Here is a 6011-nt window from a genome sequence, read left to right on the forward strand (position 1 = left end):
ACACCACCACCGCACCTCGACCTCCTTGCTCCACCATGCCACTGTTTCCCCCTTCGCCCATCATTGACCTATCGCCATCATAGGGAGCTCCTTCCACTCCTTGCCACTAACTAATGCGATGCTGGGAGCCCCTCCACTTTGATGGCTACACCCTTGGGCCTCCACCTCTATGCCTTACTTGGTGCCCCATGCCTTGTTTATGAGGACCCTGCCTCCATTACTAGGTTCCCCACTAACCCCTGATCTTGGACTTCTCTCCCCCTCACAGATAACCACCATTCGCCGCACCGATTCTAGACCCTCATCACTCCCCATGAATCATATGAGTCCTTAGTGGCCATGCACAGTGGACATTGGGCATTGTAACATTGCCTACTCTCTATCAATGCCACCTAGTTGCAATGCCATGCACAGTGGAAATCGGGCAACGTAACATCACCTACTCTCTATTAACGCCACCTAGCGGCAATGCCCTCAAATGCCTCAAGGCTTCACCCACGCTCCTCATTACCTTCCCTGCCAACCAGTGACAGCCATCTTGCAATCTGCTAGCCCCTTCGCCTTGTAATTAGCCCCAACCACCATCTTTGCTAGCTGCCTGTCACCTAACCGTAATGGCCTTCCTTATTTGCACCACCTTGAATCTGATGCACCTGTACACATGTCACATCATGTAACACAACACATAAACACAACACACACAGCCACTCAGAGATGACACACATAACTTGAAAACACACACACACACACACACACAATAGGCATAACACAAATCCACACAACTGTGACAAGTGGAAGTGGCGGATCGGTTTAACCTTAGGCTAGAACTCATTAACTGAAGTTAGTCAAGCCAACATTGGGTCAAAAAAAGTCTTACCATAGTTAGCATAAACTAGCCATAGTAGTTAGTTTCTTTGCAACAATTAAAAAAACATAGTAGGTAGTCTAACCAAGGTCACTATCACTAACCACAGTATATTAGGTTAACCCAACCTAAGTCCCAAAAGAAAAATAAAAGAAGGTGGCCTTTATTGAAAATTGCCCCTACTTTGAGGGCTCCTATCTTAGCCATTTAGAGACCAAATTGCACTCAGATCAAACCTAAGTTCATACGCTTAAATTTCTATAGTAAAAGAAAATTTTGGGGTCAAATTGCTATCATTTTGGGCTCGGGTAGATGTCATCATCTTTTTTGCCATTTTTGGGCGTGTGAAGGTTGAAATCAATTGCAGAGTTCAATGTCATATGCACCCACTTGAAGGCCAAAAATAAGAGTTGTTTATGCACCTAAAATCAGGAGCAAAAGGAATTCATTCTAAAGGAATCCATGCCCCATCAGTTGTTTTCAAGACTTACATCTACACTTCATTGACAAGATCCCACAAACAACCTAGCTACTCTCATCCATGCACAACCTATTGTTCTTCATCACTAATTCATGGAGCACTGATTCATGTAGTAACTCAAAGTTGTCCTGGCTAATAAATACAATAATTAACCTAAAGTAATACATTATGAAAGAATTAATATGATAATTTACAAAACAAAATATAGATATCCAATGTGGTATAAAAATTTTCTTGGTATATTCAATCAAATCATTTTTAGCCAATGTACATGAATGCTTCCATTCAATGAAAGATAGTATTACATCCATGTGCCTTTCCAATAACTTCTTGATCTTTGACTTTTTTATCTATAAAAGAAAATAATAATCATTGTAAGGCATGCCCCATTGTGGTCATGAATTCACTTCTCATAGATATTATAGTAGCAGTGCTTAGCACGTCCCTAAATGATCAATTTTGATGCATCGTGACAATTGCACAATAAGTAAATCATTAGCATATCTTCAAAATCATTAGCTTAGTAATAGAAATCAGAATATCTACAAAATTACTTCAAATCAAACAAAGCCTAGGAATCAAATCAAATCTTTATTGTGTCCACTACATTATGATCCATAGGAATCCATTTGCTTCTCTCTCTTTCTCTCTCTCTCTCTCTCTCTCTCTCTCTCTCACACACACACACACACACATATACACAGCATGGGAATCCATCTCTCTCTCTCTCTCTCTCTCTCTCTCTCTCACACACACACACACACACACTCTTTTTTTTTAGTGAAATCACACACACACAATGCATGGGAATCCCTCTCTCTCTCTCTCTCTCTCTCTCTCTCCATAACATAGTCCTCTTACCCTCACTCCCGTACAAGCCCCTTTTGAGCAATCCAAAAATGAAGTACTCCTTCAAAATGTGTCTTACAGCTGGTCTAGGGGAAGAGGAGCGCTTCATAAATATGGAAAGAATGGGAGAAAGAAAAGAGGAAGAGATTGAGAGCATGAGGCTAAGAGTAAGAAGAGGTTGTGAGGATGTTGAGAGGAGGCTGAGAGGAGGAAGAGGTTGAGAGGAGGAGGTTGAGGGGAGGTTGAGAGGAGGAGGAGGAGACTGAGAGGAGAAAGAGGCTAGGAGGAAGGTCGAGAGTCAATGGGGATAGTTTGGGGGGCCTCTTGGGATGTGTTTGGCGGGTTGGGGACACTTTTGGAAAATTTTAACTTTTTGGAGGGAAAAAAACTCATGATTTTGGGGGCCCACAAAGTGCAAGAGGAGGGTAGGGGGACCGTGAAAAAGTCAAGGGGGGGAGTAAATGCATGGTGGGAGAAAGAGGAGACAAGTGGGAGCCTAGTGGGAACCAAGGAACGTCTCTCCGCCAATGAGAGGCCAATATGAAATCCTCCATTCTTTTATTGCCCAAGCCTTCCCATTGGCTGGTTTACTAATCACAAATCTTAAGGGACTAATGCAAGAGGCTCTTTTTGAGTCCAAAATTATCCTAATGACTCATCCTCTCCACCTAAACACATCCAAAACCATCTCCCCCAATCAAGTTAAACACCCAAATCCCCCAGACCCTTTAAACCGTCCAAATTTTCTAAAACCCTCAAACCCTAAACCCTTTAAACCCCGAACACCCCCTAAACCCTCCCAAACCCCTTAAAATCATCCAAATTTCCTAAACCCTTCCAAACTCCCCAACCCTAAACCCTAAACAACCTTAAACCCCAAACATCCGCTAAATCCCACTTAAGCCCCCCTAAAATCCCTCCTAAATCTTCTTAAATACCCTTAAACCCCCAACACCCACCAACCCCCCTTAAACTCCCCTTGAATTCCCTCAAATCCCCCTAAACCTCTTAAACCCCTCCGAATTTCCTAAACCCTCTCAAACCCCCCAAACCCCATATTTTAAGTTTTTTGGGTTTCTTTGTCTTTCTACGATAGTTTCCCTTCCTTTCTCTAAAGTTTCTCTCCTCCTTTCCTTTTCTTTCTCTCAAGGAAAAAACAATGCATTAAAAAAATTCATGAAAGAGAGGAGTATGAAAGCTCTACCTCTTGTTTTCATGCTTTGTCCTTGTTTGTAAGCTTCTCTTTGTCTCCTCTCTCCATTCCTTTGGTATGTTGCTTCTCCAAACTCCTCTTTTCATTTGCTAGTTTTCTTAAAATAGTACGTTTCCTCTCTTTATAGGGCAAAAAACATGAAATACAAAACTTTGAGCCGGATCATCCGATGTCGTGCCTAATACACGTACTTTCCATGTAAGAGCATGCTATCTCTCTCTCTTGATTTTCTTTTCGTGCATACATTGGCCTACAACTAGTGCCTTAAGAGCTAACACCTTAAGCATTAGCTGCAATGATGGGCGTAGGAACTCTCCACTTCTCATTTCTTCTTCTACTTTTTTCTCTCCTCTTATTTTCATGCTCTCTCTCTAAATTCTCTCTTTTTTTCTCTTTCTCTCGTCTCTTTTCTCTCTTTCACACTCTCTTTTTTCTCTTCCTCACGTTTCTTTTCTCTCTTTTTTCTCTTATTTCCTCTCTTTCTTGCTCTCTCTTTCCTCTTCCTCGCTCTCTCTTTTCCCTCTTTCCCTCCTCTCTTATTTTCTTTGTTTCTTCTCTTCTCCTTTCTTTCTTGCTCTCTCTTTCCTCTTCCTCGCTCTCTCTTTCCTCTTCCTCACTCTCTCGTTTCCCTCCTCTCTTTTGCTCTCTTTTCTCTCCTCTCTTATTTCCCTCCTCTTATTTCTCTCTTTCTCTCCTACTCTTCTTTCTCTTCTCTCTTTTCCTCTCTTTCTCACTCTCTCTTTCCTCTTCCTCGCTCTCTCTTTTCCTTGCTTTTCTCTCCTCTCTTATTTCCTCTTTTAAACTCTTTCTTTCCTCTCTTTTTCTCTCTTTCCCTCCTCTTATCTCTCCTACTCTCTTTCTCTTCTCTCTTTTCCTCTCTTTCTCACTCTCTCTTTTCTCTTCCTCGCTCTTCTCTTTTGTCCCCTCTCTTATTTCCTCTTTTAAACTCTCTTTCTCTCCTCTCTTCCTAGGAACTCCTATTCTCTCCTCTCTTTCTTGCTTTCTTTCCTCTTCCTCCCTCTTCTCTTTCTCTCTTTCTTTCCTCTTCCTCCCTCTTTCTTTCCTCTCTTCCTCGCTCTCTCTTTTCCCTCTTTCCCTCCTCTCTTTTCCTCTCTTTTCTCTCCTCTCTTATTTTCTCTCTTTTTATCTCCTCTCTTGTCTCTCCTCTTTCCCTCTTTCCCTCCTCTCTTTTCTCTCCTCTCTTATTTTCTTTTCTCCTCTCTTCCTTGCTCTCTCTTTTCCCACTTTCCCTCCTCTCTTTCTCTCTTGTTTCCTCTCTTTCTCTCTTTTTCTCCTCTCTTTTCTTCTCTCTCTCTCTTTTTTTCTCTCTTTCTCAACTCTCTTCCTCGCTCTCTCTTTTCCCTCCTCTCTTTTCTCTCCTCTCTTATTTTCTTTTCCCTGTTTCCCTCCTCTCTTTTCACTCCTCTCTTTTTTTCTCTCTTTCTCACCTCTCTTCCTCGCTCTCTCTTTTCCCTCTTTCCCTCCTCTCTTTTCTCTCGTCTCTTATTTTCCCTCTTCCCTCCTCTCTTTTCATTTCTCTCTTTTCATTTCTCTCTTTTCCTCTCTTTCTCTCCTCTCGTTCCTTCTCTTTCTTTCTTCTCTTATCTCTCGCTTTTCTCTCTTTCCCTCCTGTCTTTTCCTCTCTTTTCTCTCCTCACTTATATTCCACTCTCTTTTCCTCTCTTTCTCTCTTCTTTTCTCTTTCTCTCCTCTCTTATTCTCCCGTCTCTTTCTCTCTTTCTTTCCTCTTCCGCCCTCTTCTTTTTCTCTCTTTCTTTCCTCTTCCTTTCTCTTTCTTTCCTCTCTTCCTTTCTCTCTCTTTTCCCTCTTTCCCTCCTCTCTTTTCTCTTTTCACTTATTTTTCTTCTCTCCTCTCTTTTCCTCTCTTTCTCTCTTTTCTCTCTCTTTATCTCCTCTCTAAATATTCAATTTCTTGAGGAGTAAACAACGGAAGATACACACCAGTAGAACCCTCGTCTACTATATTTACCACCACTTCAGAAATCTTGATATGCTTGAGAGCACGAAAATGAAAAGTGGAGAGCTTTTAGATATCCTCGGGATCTATGATGGGCATGTTCTACATAGCCTTGGGATCAAAGAGTTAAGAAGAAGAAGAAGCAAAATGGATAGCGCAAAAGCGAGAAGAAAAGGAATGGATTACAGTAGCCATTAGAAGGGATGGAAATAGTAGAGAATCTCTCAAGTGCAGATCCTAGCAAATCCTTGATACTTTCCTCATGCACTTAACGCAACCTTGAGAACGCCTCTCTCAGGGCTTCAACTGGGAGCAATTCAATGACTTTTGGAAAGGATGAAGAATGAACTTGGCTTTGATACCAAAATAGAAGTTTCCTCTCTTTCTTGCTCTCTCTTTCCTCTTCCTTGCTCTCTTTCCTCCCTTGCTCTCTTTCCTCCCTTGCTCTCTTTCCTCCCTCGCTTTTTCGTGTTTCTGTCTTTCCGTGTTTCCATCTTTCCTCATTTTTTGTCTTTCTGCATTTTCGCCTTTCCGCCAAGGACTTTAGCAGTTAATAAAGCTATAAATCTTTCATGGCATACTTTCGCCGGTAGTCGATGGCACGAGACAATGGTGAAATGAAGAT

This window comes from Dipteris shenzhenensis, chromosome 8, assembly GCF_047967505.1.
Source record: "Dipteris shenzhenensis isolate YYH24624 ecotype China chromosome 8, Dip_SZ_1.0, whole genome shotgun sequence".
In the NCBI taxonomy this organism is placed as follows: Eukaryota; Viridiplantae; Streptophyta; class Polypodiopsida; order Gleicheniales; family Dipteridaceae; genus Dipteris; species Dipteris shenzhenensis.